General features: G+C 34.5%; 3 long non-coding RNA genes across 3 annotated transcripts; 1 reads left to right on the top strand and 2 right to left on the bottom strand.

Annotated features, from left to right (window-relative positions):
- Nucleotides 1-850: 850 nt before the first annotated feature.
- LOC123713850 lies at nt 851-3,444 on the bottom strand. Its single transcript, XR_006754238.1, has 2 exons — nt 2,045-3,444; nt 851-1,044 (listed from the first exon to the last, which is right to left on the bottom strand). It is a non-coding gene; the product is annotated as an uncharacterized LOC123713850 (long non-coding RNA).
- A 4,394-nt stretch (nt 3,445-7,838) lies between these two features.
- On the top strand, nt 7,839-11,252 carry LOC123713713. Its single transcript, XR_006754228.1, has 3 exons — nt 7,839-7,959; nt 9,304-10,551; nt 11,238-11,252. It is a non-coding gene; the product is annotated as an uncharacterized LOC123713713 (long non-coding RNA).
- A 2,136-nt stretch (nt 11,253-13,388) lies between these two features.
- On the bottom strand, nt 13,389-14,693 carry LOC123713206. Its single transcript, XR_006754160.1, has 2 exons — nt 14,627-14,693; nt 13,389-13,705 (listed from the first exon to the last, which is right to left on the bottom strand). It is a non-coding gene; the product is annotated as an uncharacterized LOC123713206 (long non-coding RNA).
- Nucleotides 14,694-16,056: the final 1,363 nt, after the last annotated feature.

The raw sequence follows: 16,056 nt of genomic DNA, 5'->3' as shown, positions 1-16,056 counted from the left end.
TTTTCTTATGTTGGAACTCTCATTAGTATTCTAATTTCCGGTTCTTATTTCAATTATTCCATTAGTCAATAGCCAATTCATAATCACATTAGCCGTTTCTAAAAACAACTCGATTGGTGTTACATATACGTATATATCAATCGCTTAATAAGCGTTTCATAATTGAGTGCAGGAATCGGCTAATAATAAATATAATGATAATAGAGATCATATTGTACTAAAATACCCATAATCGACAATTATAACGCGTAATATGTCATATGAATAAGAAAGAATGACGCCAGGCCGACGATCTGTGTCTCTTTTTCGGTCTTCCTTAAAATATCCATATCACATTTTATAAGATAGGAATTTTCGTGATTCTATCAAAATTATGCAATGTGTAGTAAAAATAACTAAATATGAAAACCATCAATTATAAGCAAAATTCATATAAACTTAAAAAATATTATTATTACTACTTTCATATTTTAAAAAAAGCAACCTAGGTTGTCTTAGAAAAGCAATACGCTGATCTGAGTGGTTAATAGGCGTCAATATTTTTCTCACTATGTGGTTTATGTAATAGACAAATAAATAACAGAGAACTTGGCTTCCCAACGAGGCTCCTTGGTGATTTAAGGTCGCTCCGTGAAGCCTGTGAAGGGCCCAGGAAACTTCTGAACTTCAGTAAGGAGGTAGGCTTGCATAATTTGCCAGGACTTAACGTAAAACGGACCTAATGTGCTTCTAGGGAAACTGAGTCCTATACTATTCTAATAACAGTGAAATTCACTAAGCAACAAAAATAACTCAATGTCAGTTCTTCTAGAAATTAACTATGTGCCAGTTAGAAAGTAAAAACAATATCTAATTAGTAAGTCCCTTTATTCCATCCGCCATTTTGTCTATAATGCTTTTTTCTGTTGGTTTGAACACGTGGACTACAGCATCACCGGCATCATTGAAAGTCTTCACCACCTCGTCCCAGGCATGCTTCATTGTATCCATCACATCTCTTCTGTTTCTGTGTTCACGGTTCGGTAGTGCACTAATCATAATTATCTGAAATGTTAGTTAAACATTTTAAACAGCGGTTGGCGAGTAGGTATACCATTACAACTAAAACAAATCTGTAGAAAAATGAATATATTTGGGCAGGAAATTTCTAGAGAACGAAAGATCCGACAACCGTCCAATTAAATGTTATGTTTATTCTTTAAACTGATGCCCTAAATTATCTTAAATATGTCGGCCACTTACGGCGAAGAAATGTTATTTGTAAAATAAATTAAATGTAATCTCCAACTTCCAGCATTGGATCCGGATTGTTGCGCAAACAAAAGTATCTATGTAGGTTTTTCTTATTAACGCGTATCTTAGTTATTATTGTACTATGACTAAAGAATATGATTATTTATCACTTTGCGTATAATTAAAATGAAAAGATTATTCTAATGAGTGTATCTATTATTACATAGAAACATGTTATTTTTCCTCAATGATGGCCATAAGAAGTGAGTGTATATATGTACTCACTTAGAACAGTTAAAAGAATGCTGTGAGATTTTTTAAATTAATTACAATATAATAAGATTAATATATGTTTTGTTTTCTTTAGTATCATAGTCTTATCAGAGTGTCACTAAGATTTATAACACCGTAGTCACGAAGTATAGATATATAGAAATTCAACTTGGAACAAAGAAGAATTATATTGGGATTAAATTTAGGATTAGTTTAATAGAATTATAAGCGATTTTGAGTATTCGAGCGAGGGCATGGCACGAAGTCTTAATCATTTCATATTCTATAGTAGTGGTCTTTAATATAAAATGATATATGATAATCATTTATTAAAAGTCATTTTATTTTTCAGCGTTAGAGGTTTAGGCACTTTATCTATTTTTTCTAAATCTAAAATATTTTTTTTTATATTATTCCCGATTCCTTTAAAAATCCTGTATCGCGGCGAATACTGCATCATCATCTTCAAATTTATGGAATATAAGATGTTCCTTTAACCGCAGATAAAGGTACAAAGGTCTAAAAGGGATGAAATCACCTTAAATTTCTTCCGAGTTGGAGACGACGGTCTGGTGGTGATCATAATGTTGAAACCATGTTTCATCCATATAAATAAAACCAGTTAGCTTTCTAGGTGCATCGACCCAGCGCACTGACACTTCTTTCGTATCCAAATGATTATATATAAATTGTAGAAATCTTATTTTTTCTTGTCGTTGTCGTCGTTAATGTAGCTTCTTACACGCCTGAACTTAACACACCCACGCGCAACCGTAGAATATGGAGGAGGTCTTGATTTTCCTGCTTCGTTGTAAAATATTTCAAGCAGAGATATTTTATTACCGTGTGTACTTTAATGTACGCTTTTAAGGAAACGTTCCGACCCAACGCAAACAGATTACTTCTATTTTTAAAAAAGAAAAGAGTTTTGATTGCTTTTTTGTTATTAAATATAATCTTATCTATTCTTGACAGTGTTTTCCAAGGGAAATATTACTATTTATTGGACACTCCTCGTTCAAAGGCAGTAATATTCATTATTTCAAGTAGGTTTAGAAAAACTATTTAGTAACCATTATGCTTTATGAAAACTGAAATATCAGAATAACATTTGACTCCGCAGTAAGATAAAATCACAAAATAAGCGTTAACAACACGTAAATATTTCTAAAATAAATTTGTATTTGTAAAGATATTTTGTGTTTAACAGACTCATTTTCTAATTGTGTACCCGATGTACAGCAACAATATAGAGGTATTATAGTATCAATCCAAGAAAACTTACGAGACACATAAAAATCAACAAGCGAATACCCATAATTGGATGCTGAAAACACACAATGGATGTTAACAATACAAAGAACCAACACCCACTGTCCATTCATGAGACAGGTCACAGGAAGGTATAATTTACTTTTGTTACGCACATTGTGCTCAAAATTAGACGAAGGGTTGGCCCAAAGGCAAACTTGGTGTTTAAAATAAGCCATTGCTTTTTAATCTATGGCGTCTGGTGGCTTTGTTAAGCTATGGCGGCTTTCTGCGTTAAAATATCGTTCAACTGATTTATTTTCTTCATATTACAATAACATAATGTGTGTATTTAGATTTCAATAGACAATAGTTGGTTTCAGTCTAAAATGAATGCCCCATTCAAAAAATAAATACTGTCAGTTTCCATCGTAGCTTAAACACAATTTGATAGAAAGAGACGAACGACTAATAAGACAGACACACCATGAAGGCCCCCGTAGCTGAAGTCGAGCGCGTTCGTTAGCCCGTTTTACAGTAAAACGTCTTCCCAGTACTTTATAAGCATAGATTGTAGATGACGCTACAATCTTCTTTGTGATATGACTTCTTAATTTGGAAGGTACAACAACTAGGTAACAACTAACTATACATAGGTTTTAGTTTATGTTTTGATAATTATGATATACCCACGTAAAAACAAAATCCACAATGTCAAATTAGCACTTGAATATACTATAAATGTCACTTTTCTACATAAAAATAAATTCACAATATTAATTGCGCGTTATCAGTATCGTTTTTGTAGTGGCAAATATGTCAGAAGAGTCTTCTGTCTTGGCCTAGTTGGCAAAAAGAGGAGAAACTAATTAGAAACGTGATCCAAAAGTCAAACATTATAAAAATGGGTAGAGATTGGAAAAGAGTACAGAACAAGAAACACTTGGGAGAACTTCGAAACGTTCACAGATTTGGTCACTTTTTCGGCACTCATATCAAAACAAGACAAAGTTTTATCTAAAATTACAGAAATCAAATAAATACTATTTTTATTTTATTCTTACAGAAGAACACTTCATAAACTATAAGTTTTAGATATCAAATCAAAGGGCACAGTTTATAGAGCAATCAGGTAGTATCGATAACATTAGCTATGGTTTTATGACCTCCATTAGACATGGTAGGCGAAGCAAATGGCATCGCCATGCATTGTATTGATTTCCGGAGTTATTGAAATTATTTACTTGCTCTGTAAAGTTATTTAAGTATTATAATTTACATAACATCTGACAACACACGCTTATATTGACTGATGTTTACGTTAAATATGAAAAAGAGATATGTATATTAAGCCATTTCTTAACACAACGTTCATTAAAAATAATAATAAGGGTGTTCTAATCACAACAACAGGTCGTTCATTCAAATCTCGGCTGTAGAATATGGACTTATTTTTAACGAGCGATTTAAAATCAAAACATCGTGAGGATACTGGCCTGCTTTATAATTTTTTCATATTAAATCTAAAAAGATTACAAAGTGTTTTCTTCACATTTAGGTCATCCCTAACGAGTGCAAATTGGATAATTTGTGACCAGACTCCCATCTTGGATATTTGATAGAATAATCATCAAAATTACAGGTATATACGCACTTCCAAGGATTCATTGACGGTCTTTATTATTGATAATTTTCCTTATTATTAATTGCTTAATTAGAGATGGAAGGGTTATATACTACAGAGCCCCATGAAAAATGGAGCAATATTTTGACGGAATGGTACTCTAGAGACGGAAAACGAAGAAGTGGCCGACAACGCAAAAAATGGGAGGACGAACTCAAACTATAGAATATAGAGATAGAGGATAGTGGCCTTTCCACTTAGAGGAGGCCTTGACCAAGAGGCACACCGAACTCCGAGGTATACTGAAGGGACAATTAAATTTTCGGAATATAAAGGCTATATTATTATTATAAATTGTCTATTTCGATAATTTGGGAATCTATTATGATAAGGTTTAACCTATTCTCCTCAAAAGCATCTTCTTTCGTTTTAAAAAGACACTAATTTACAATTATATATATAAAATGTTTATTAATGTAAGCGAGGGGCCAAGACTTTACAGACAGACAGCGAAGAAAAAAAGCGGCACGATTTGAAGAAGTCGCTCGTCGATGTTTGCGTGGCAATCGAAAACATTTGTTTTAGGGCAAGATCTAGATGGGAGATTTACAGCTAAGTACGTCAAATACATTGTTAACAGGAAGATGACATTAACTTGCCTATTAGATTGATAAATACAGATACAGAAATCTGAGGCCCAGACCTAAAAAGGTTGTAGTGCCACTGATTCATAGTACTTTTATATAGTATCTAATATAAGGAAGACAGGGGCATACACAATACTTCAGTATTAATCTAAACTAAGATTATAAAGAACAAACATTTGTGTTTTTGTATGTATGTTTGTAATATTTTCACACAACAACTACTGGATAACTAAGTTGCATCAAAAATGCAATAATATAACCCAAAGTGTGAAAAAATAATCCATAATAAACATGTCATCGCGTGCGCTGTGGAAAATATTGATAATAAACAAAAAATGTTGTACAGTACTATAGAACATATCAATATATACACAAAAATTATGTTTTAGCCATGAAAAACGATAAAAACTAAGAAAATTAAGCAAAATAAAACTTTTATAATAACAAAAATATATCTATAGGAGTATACTTAGCCGACATTCCATTTCCACGAGATCGGTATCTAAGCAAGTGAAATCGCGGGCCTAGTATTTAGTTTTGTTTTTGTATGAAACGAGAGTTTGCAACTGATATTTATATAGATAATTAGGCGCTAAACTGACGAATCAAAGCTGAAAAAAGCTACGTTAATAAACATTCTTTCAACTTCTTTAAGTAATTCTGTCAAACCGAAAATATAGTTTTTGGATGAAAAATGTCCTAAACAATAATGAACGAAGCTACATTTAGAGGGACGATGTTATTGTTTATTTAACTTCAAGAGTTCCATGCCATAAAACAAGGAATCCAATCACTGAGTGGCCGACACGAAGCCCAAACTCAAAATATCTTTATTCATATAGTTAAACAAGTACACTACATGAACGTCAAAAAGAAGTAAAATTAATGGTAAATTTACATTTACTACCAGTTCGCAAGTCAAGGGCGTAGAGAGGGTATGAAGAACTGGCAATAAACTTTCCGCCACTCTTTTTAATCGCCAAGTATTGAATCATACAAATTGTTTGAAGTGGAGCAAATCAATCCCAAGGATTAGGATCATTTAAATATTCGTCAAATTTATAAAAAGCCTTATTGATTAATTTACTTTTAACGAGGGCTTTGAATTTATTTAGTGATAATTATCTAATTTCGTTTGGGAGTTTGTTGTAAAAACGAATACAATTTCCATATAAGGAGTGGTTTATCTTCTGGAGCCTGGTTGGTCGTACACTCAAACTAGTTCTAGCCCAAGTGGATGATGCTCTGTGGTTGCATCAGTCAGTCTCTTCGTTGGCGCGATTTAAGGTATGATGGGTCGTAGGTAGGTTTCTAGCCGCGACGAAGATATTCAGTTAAACAATCGAAATAAAATATGTTCTAGATCTATGTTTTATTTATTTCTTTCAGAACTGGACAGACATTTAACCACAAGCCCACCTGATGTTAAGTGAGATGCTATTGAAGGGCACGCCTGTCCATGAGATGCCTTTTTAACTGCCGCTTAAATGAATCTATATTATTTGTCTAAGTAAGACGCTAAGGAGTTTTGCTCCTTTGCTGTTTTTACAAGAGGAGTCAGGTTGCGTAGTTCCAGTCATTCTCCGGAATGTAAAATATATAATTAAAAGACTTCAGAGAGTTCGTCAGTCAAGCAAACGAGTGAGCCGTCGTCAATAATTCACTTAGCCCGCCTCTCAGTAGCATCGAAGGCAACCAGGTGACATACGGCCGCACGGGCCCAGAAATGACTCCACACACGAACGGCTTTGATTAAGATTAAGAAGCTATGCCAGTGTGAAAAACTGCCGGACTTTTGCCAAAATACCAAGAAGTTGTAGATATGTATCAAGAAGAGAATCGCAGAAAAACAGATCCTTGCGATACACTGGTATTTAAAGAAGTATTTCAAGAAATTAGCTATTTATTTGCACATAGCAACATTCTTGACTATCGAATAACCCAAATGATTAGAACTTGCCTAAGAGGCTTACGTGCCAAAATTAATCCAGCAGGTGGAGGATACAGCAAGTATTTCACCATGGCATACTAAGGTCACTTCCATTAGGTGAAGTGCAAGTAGGAGAAGGTCACCTGTACGACGAAATACATATTAGCGATCCCTTAATAGATAATATTCTTCCAAAAAAGCAAGAAGGCTATTCAATAAGCGCTCCATAATCCTGCAGAGAACAGAAGTCGATATCGATCGATTGTTAATTGTTTCGGCGAGGCTACCTTTCTTCGGCACAGGCTGCACGTTAGCAAGAATCCAGAATCTGGGCACCATTCCAGAACTTAAGGATAGGCCATACAAGGGTATCAGCATGGGAGACACGGTGCATATGATTGATCAGGCCTACTAGCTTTGTTTACAAATTGCGTATTGTTATTGAACGTGAACAACGTATTGAGAGATATTATATCTTATAATAATATTTATATTTCGAAACTCTTGTTCTACAATCTTTCATATATTTTCACTACATTATATATCGCAGTTTGGTGTGCCTGTTGGCAAAGCCCTCCTCTACTAACCCTTTCCAAACAGCTTTATATTTGAGTTCGTCCTCCCAGCCCTGTCAGCCTCTTCTTCGTTTCGTCACCTACTATTCTGTAAATATTTTGCTCCACTTCTCATGGAGGCTCCGTAGCATATGTCCCGTCCATATCTTATAATTAACATATGTTGAACATTAAACAACATGTTACATTTAATTGCGATAATAAATAATGTTTGAATTATGAAATCTAAAATTATACATACTGAAACGTTCCACTAGATTTAAATATAATTTAATAAAATAATAATAATTTCCTTTCATAGATTCGTTTATTTTTAAAATTCACCGTGTAATTATATTTTATACAACCAATGCATAAATTCTATTCCACCAAGTAGACACTTTTATTTCAAATTGTTTTGTGCTAAACGTAGTCCATCAAACCATGGTATGTGTATTGATATTTAAGCTCATTATTTATGTAAAAAAATGCACTAAATAGTAAAATATTATTAGAAAAAACCAGTGGCGCTAAAACCTTTTAGGTATTGGTTTGGTCATCATTTATTTCTCTTAATAGGCAAGTAAGTCAGCCTTCTGTGCCTGTCACAAGCCGTCAACTATTTAGAACCGATTTTGGCCGATTACGACCTGAGGGATGTGAGTTACTGAAACCTTAAACAATGACTGCTTTCAATAATTAAATAATAAATTAAATATTAGTTTAATGTAGTAGTGATACATCTAATCAAATGAGACTGGATCGTTATAGATACGAGAGTGTTTCCCAACCTTTTTGTGTCCACCAACACAGATAATTTAATAAAATTTGAATTTGTGATAAGTAAATTTTCAAAACATTAAGAAAAACACTTTTTGAACGGATTAAAGCTATGTATTATTTTTTGAAACTTATAGTTATTTACATAATTCTAAATTTTTTCCGACGTTTCGTGTACTTTTTAGTGTGCGTGGTCACGGTGACTGAAGACGAAAGGTGTTAAATGTCAAAAGTATCACAGCTGCATAGAAAGTTGTTTTATCTGTATTTATTGCCCCGAAGTTGGTATCGACTAAAAGATGACGGGTTTTTGCAAAAATGGCTTACGGTGTCCTCTGTTTTCGCGGATTGTTTGTCTTCAGGTTTTAATTTGGATATTGTTGGATCCCAGGTGTTTGAATCTCTATTGAAATTGGGGTGTTTTTTTTATTTCAATGGCTTCGCGTACCAATCTTGGGAAGAATCTTTTACCTTTCGCAAGTACTTTCGGTTGGTCAAAGCGTATGTAATGATTAGGCCTATCTGGTGTGTGTTCACAGACTGCTGATTTTGTGTGTCGTCTATGTTTTATGTCTGCAATGTGCTCTTTGAGTCAAAACATATAATGAAAAAAGGCCCCTCTCTCTATAATCCTCTTAATAATCAATTGGCCTCCTGTGGGGCGTGGGCGTTGGGAAACACTACTTTAAGACGTTGGTAATAATATCATAAAATAATCAAATCATACATTGATTTATTAAACTACGTATATTTTAAAAGAGTAAGTGGAATTCCTTGCCCATCTAAATTCCTTTTTTTTTTAATTTATAACATGTAATTTGGCTTTAACTTTCACTTTGTAAAATTAAATTCGAAGTAAATTTGTGGGTCGTAGGTAATATTATATGTTTTTAATAATTAAATACTGGGTTCTTTGACTGTCTTCATCATTGTAGTCTACGAAGTAAGTAAGTTAAAAAAGCAATGTCGATACTATAAGTTACACTGCTCATTAATGGTCACGCATTATAGGGGTCCCTGATCAAGCTGCTATTAGCGTTAATCATCATTGTGCAATGTTGCACGCACGGACATCGTGTAAGACGCCAAGCCAAAGGTGATGGTGATGGTGATGGTAGTGAGACATCTGTTCCCTCAATCAATGCAGAAGAGCATTCTTCTTTCTTCGCGGACGTAACCAACATGCTTGAAGATATACCCTCTGAATTTAGAAAGTTAATCGTCGAAATCATTGAGCCCATTAAGAAACTTAAACATGTATTAAACAATGCATAACTTTCATTAAACAATGTAATGAACTAAATAAATATTTTGATTTCTATTTTATCCTATGTAGGTTATAGCTTCTTAAAAAAAACAACATTCTTTTGGGGTACTCAGTCAATTAATATCAACTTTTCACTTGTGAATAGTAAGGTAAACTAAACAAAGAGAAATCAAATCCTACAAACAAAGATTCAGAAAGTCGACATACAAAACATCCCCTTTATCTTCTTTCTGAAAGTCAGCAGTAAAATAAATGATTTGAAAGAAGCCTTCGATTTTGTTAAGTTAAAAATGAATTAAGTACATATGTAAATATGTACCTATTATATGATTTTTTTATGTATCCGAAGACGGATTATGTATTAGCTACTCACTAATGTAGTAGTAGGTTTACGTAAAATAAAAGTTTAGGCTTTGAAATTTTCTTCCCAAGCTTCCTTGGGAGTCCGCGAGAAGGGAATAATAATAAACTTTTATTACTCATGAAGACTCTTTTAATGGAATCTCGTTGTTGGCCTTAAGGGCCGTTACAACTCAGCTTGACATGTTTTGACAAGCGTAGCTCGGCCGGAATTGACGTTTTCTCTGTGGGACCTGAAGGGTATGATGGAAGCTCACTGGAGTGAGTTCTTACTTTAAGAAGGCAGGCAGGCAGCGTTTAACTTTTTGTTGGATCTTCTAGATCATTTAGGACATGCCAGGGCCTCCTGCAAATCTGCTAAGTAAAACAATACCGTGTTCCAAATGCAACAACTGCCATCGAGTGATCGGTACGAAAATTAACTAATTAATTAAACAGGCTTAAATAAACTATGTATTTTACAACATCATTAAAGAGAATTCCAGCTCTTATCAAATAAATTAATGCACCGATAAAACCTTTATGAGTCAGTAACAAAAAACATGTTTCCTTTTTTAGTAGATAGTCATTATGTGCGATTCTTTAACGCAGTAAGCATCAGCAAAGGATTAAATTTAGCAATTAAGATGACAGTAAGTATTTAATATTTTTCTAGTATTCCCTATCTTCCTGTAGCAGAGTAGAAAGGTGGACTATACGAGCCAGAAATGTAAAGGATTTACGCCTTTGAGATGTGGTGCTGGTGGCGAATGCTAAGAATACCGTGGACTGCGCACCAATACCGATCCTGACCCAACTCCGAATACGGAATCGCCGGTCGACCATATGGCAACAGCGTATTATATCTTATTTCAGCCATACAATGCGCAGAGGCGATGAGAACTTGTAGAAACTGATCGTGGTTGGTAAAACACAACGGCCACTATTTCATCAACCAGATGGACTGATACGCCGAAACTGGCGCTGGACAGAAACTGGTGGAAACAGATTGTCCACTCCCCGATGTTTCCTTGCTGACCACGACACTCAACATGAGCTACCAACTGAAGTATTTTGTTGAGTAAATTGATAACACATTTATGGCCACATTCCCTTTTAAAATACGGACTGATGTTCCCATCTTCAATTTAAAAAATATGATTTGATTCTAGTTATTAATTCATGTTTTATGTATTACTTTCCGAATATATCAAGACAAGACATTTACTTATGTATCTTGAAAATAAATATATCCTCTGTTAAAAATACAAATATTCCCTCTATTTAATTTAAGTGTGATTTAGTATGAGTATTTTATTACATAATCCTATTTTAATAGATTCGCTTTCTCGTCCTGCTGTGCTGCGTAACATTCGTCATTACAAAACCAAATAACCCCGTCTACCCTCGTACAGACAGTGCCAATCAAAGAAACCCAATTAACATTGGACAAAATGTTGGAACAAGAAATCCAACATATCCAAGGAACCAGGGGCGTCCAGTTAATGTTGGGCCCAATAATTCAGCGAATGCAGTGGCCGCTGATGACTCCTTAGAAGTGTCGGACAAAATATCGGTTCATAAAACAATTAAAGGAATCGCTTAGATTATTGTTTTGTTTGAATATAGATAGTTTTGAAAAACGTTTTTTTTCAATAATGAAATTTTATTAAAAATAAAAATGGAGTAATGTAAAACAATGTTTTATTTATAACCGAATTACATATAAAATAGTTTAATTACTTATCTTACTTATATGGCCTATAAAGTATGTTTATTATGAAAAAATATGATAATTTATATTTTAAAAGTGTAAGTATAGGTGACATATTTTTGTAAAGCTGATTGTGCCGTTGTTTTTTAATAATTAATCAATCTTTTGAAATCAATTTCTTTAAAAATAAACTTATTCAAACCCCTAAATCAATTTTGGTCATTGATTTTGAGAAACATCGTTCAAATTTCTTTTCTTGAAAGCAGATAATAAATGGAACGTTTTGCTATTTAGTCTAGTACAAAGAGTGCGTTTCTCTACGCTGAGGAAGGTCGAACCCTGGCCATGCTGCACTGTACCTGCACTTGGAAATCGTGGTGACTTACAGTTTAAGGTAATGTTAGATAAATACTTGAATAACCTTCCAAATGTGACCCATGCCGCGAAGAGTGGTTAGTTTGCTACGTACAAAGTTTGCCGGGTCATCGCCAAGGAAACATAATCTCTGATAAGGTTATATGAGTACTTTGAATACAAGATAAAAGTTATGGTTTGACGCTTCCTTTTTAAAACCATTTTAATACATTTTGCTACGGTAGCTTTAATATGGGTTAATTTCTGTAAAGGTAGTAGATTTCAGACTTCCTTCTTCCTCTTTACTCTCCAATCCAAAGAATTTAAGAGCCCAGAATATGCGTTCTATATAGACTACTTTTCTTGTCCAGTAGCCAGATCAACTGTAGGTCATGAGGTTTCGACTCCCGGGTAAGGTCAAATACGACATTTTACTAAGAAATTCAACCCTGAGTTTGAAAGCCTTTACCTCTGATGAGCACCTCTAATTCTCGTGATATGTATCCTCTGAACCATCTAGTATGTCAGTTATGAAATTAAGATTTCACTTGTGTTCTTAGATATACACTCGTACTCAATCCCTCTCGGACAGACAGAATAACGATTTTGCTTTATGATGCACTAGTCAGGGCCTAATTCAGTACACGACCTTTAGAAATAAACAGTACAAAAACGATTCTTTAGGCAACTTTATCGACGTAAATATTACTACTAACCCATTCTTCTACCCATCTCTGTTTTTACTGAGTGGATCTCTAGGTGGAGTGGTGAACTATGGAGAGCAATCCACCATTTAATTTGCACCAAATAAGGAGTAGCTTGATAGGAGATGTCTGAGTGGAGCATTTGAGGAAGTCACGAACTGTCCTCCGCCAACAGTCACCAATTCCGCTTATGATTCGTTTCCATTTGTAGCTTTAGGTAGTATCTCCCTTTAATAGAGACTGTAAGTAGTGTGATTAGACACTTTCTTATATTAAATATAGTTTTTAGAAGATTAGGTTAGACTTAAATTACTTATCAGTCTAGATCGTAATCTTCCGTGAGGTTTTAAAGACAGATGTAAAAAAAGGTACTATGTAATTTAGCCGATATGTTATAATTATTGTTTAGCATATATGCTATAAGTTAATGAAAACTGTCCTACGTTGAAAAGTCTCAATACAAGATATAAGCCGCTGCATTATTGTACTGTATATGATTTGTATTATATGAATGATTACTTATATATATAATAGATTTATTTCACATTTCAGTATTTATCGATATTCTAGTTTTCAGAGTTAAAATTTTTTAATTGAAATTTGGAGTTTTCGTGGAATGCTTCTTGCTTCGGAGGCCAAGGTATATTTTGGGTCCAAGACCTAGCGTAATAACTAAATTTGTCGAAAGAGTCATTTTTCAGATCCAAAAAAAAATATATGCTGCATCATTTTTTATTATATTTATAAAGTACACCCTTATAAAATTATTCACACAAATATACAATTGAATTAGTTATCGTCCTTGTCGGAGCCCTTGTTCTTCGATGAACCCTTTGCCTTTCCCCTAATCGAATTAGTAAGGATTGAAAAGGTTTGTGCTGGATTCTTGGAGATCTCTGACAAGATTTTGTTGAAGTTCTTGATGGCTTCTGAATTACTAAGAGAAAAGCCGCCGTCAGTGTCCTTGTCTTCGTCAGATGACGCAGCTTGAGTATGCATGATGCAGGCGAACAGGACGATTGCGAGAATGGTGATCTGTAAAATAAGGGTTGTCATAATTCGTGTAATTAAACAAACAGACTGGAGGCTGATGTTCAGTCATGGACAACGAGTACGTTGCCAGCCTTGTTAGAATAGGTACGCTCTTTTCTCAAAGGACCCTAAGTAGAATTGGTTCGGAAATACTTCACTGGGCAGCTGGTTCCACACAGAGGAGATGCGCGGACGGACAACGGATTTTAAGGTGATACGGGTGCAATTTTTTATTCGGCTTCGACGTCTGATGATAAAACTCAGCTGCATTAGATATATATAAAAGTATTAGTAACGAATAACTATATATAAATAGAGCAGTGTTGGCCTAGTGGCTTCAGTGTGCAACTCTCATCCCTGAGGTCGTAGGTGCGATCCCCGGCTGTGCACCAATGGATTTTCTTACTATGTGCGCATTTAACATTAGCTCGAACAGTGAAGGAAGACATCGTGAGGAAACCGGCTTGCCTTAGACCCAAAAAAGTCGACGGTGTGTGTCAGGCACAGAAGGCTGATCACCTACTTGCCTATTCAATTCACAAACGATCATGAAACAGATACAGAAATCTGAGACCCAGACCTAAAAAGGTTGTAGCGCCATTGATTATTATTATTATTAAAACGAATAACTCCCCTGAACATGTAGATACTCGTAATCTCTACGCAACCCCAAGGGATCAAACCACTCGGAAAGTGACTGGTCATAGACAATTCGAATCTCTCTTCGTTGAATATAGTCAAGTGGAAGGAGCTGATGTTGGGGAGCTCCCGTCATCTCTTTCTGAGCAGGTTACCTATATGTACCTGCTATATCTTGTCGTTTACCAGAGATCGAAGAGATTAATAACGTTCTAACGATGTGATCATTTCGTAATATTTTTTTCGATAAACAAGATAAAATAGGATTTAAAGAAATAATCTTACCTTTGAAGAAACCATGATGATATCAGGATTGTTTAGGTGATTGGAGTTAACTGAAGTTGACTGAATGTTTACTGATAATGAAGCAAGTCTAGGCCTAGCTTTTATATGAATGTGGTTTCCTTTGCCATTTTTACGATCATCAATTAAACTGATAAAAATGTAGATTTTAGTCTATAAACCATTTATGGCGAACATTTGGAAAACAGATAGATTTAATAAACAATGATACGAATTGACAATATATTTTTTATATATTTACTTTATGAAATATATATATATAATATTCACTATTTTGCTTGAATTTCTTTTTCCTATATTTAAATTTTTAATTATTTTAATTTGTGTTTCAAAAATTATAAAACTTAACAGCGAGTATTTGCCGATTTCATTTATAATCTTCTTATTAAGTCTAAGAAAAAAGACATCGAGATATTCTCACATATTATAGAAAAGAGTTTTGTGAACGAAGAAAAGATATACCTGTCTTAGAAATATTGATGGTGAACACTTTGCACATGTTAAAATTGTTCCACCCGAGGAGTACAGAATCATGAAGTTTACAGAAATAGAAAAATATTTTCTTTCTATGAATGGTCTAGTAGTTCATGACCTCATTTTATTGTTCCACCAACACCATTTGAATCAATATGGTGAGGAAATACGTACTGTCTTATTACAGACTATTGTTGGACTGGTTACTTTACTGATTTATATGCAAGATGGACACATGAGTGGCAAAATCTTAAAATATCACAAAGAGACAACAGAAAACTTGTTGGTGATAGTGGGTGTCCCTGTCTACCATACTTGTTAACACCATTACGCTCTCCATTGAGAATGATGATTCAGTTGTAGCTGAAGAGCAATATAGTATTGTTCATACGAAATCGAGAATTAATTTTGTAGAACGGAAATTTAGGATGATGAAGAGCATGGTTACAGAGAGGAATGGGATACAAATACTCTCTTTCACCTCGTCTTCAGGGCTCGTAAATCGATTTTATCTTTAGTTCTTGGGAATAAATGAAAGTCGCAGGGCGCCAGGTCAGGACTGTATGGCGGATAACTCATTATCTCGACACTTGCCATAGTCAAATATTCAACGGTGTTTCTTGTCGTCAGTTCAAGTATGGTACAAATCTTCCTGACGCCTAAATGTTCGTGTAATATTCTTTGAACTTGACTCATACACATGCCTAGGCTTACCCGTATCTGCTGATAGGTGTAAGCGGTAAGGTGTAAATCTGCTGCTCTTATCTTCCTCTATCATGGGTCGCACAACACTGATGTTATATTCAGTAGTCGCTGTTAAAGCTCCTCACACGGATCATCATTAAGATTGCTACGTCCACGCTTAAACTCGTTAAACCAATTGTAAATAGTGGCAGGAGATGGGGCTCCATTAAGAAATGCTAATCGCAGCCTATCAA

Source organism: Pieris brassicae, chromosome 8 (genome assembly GCF_905147105.1).
Source record: "Pieris brassicae chromosome 8, ilPieBrab1.1, whole genome shotgun sequence".
In the NCBI taxonomy this organism is placed as follows: Eukaryota; Metazoa; Arthropoda; class Insecta; order Lepidoptera; family Pieridae; genus Pieris; species Pieris brassicae.
This window is presented reverse-complemented; position numbering and strand designations above follow the sequence as displayed.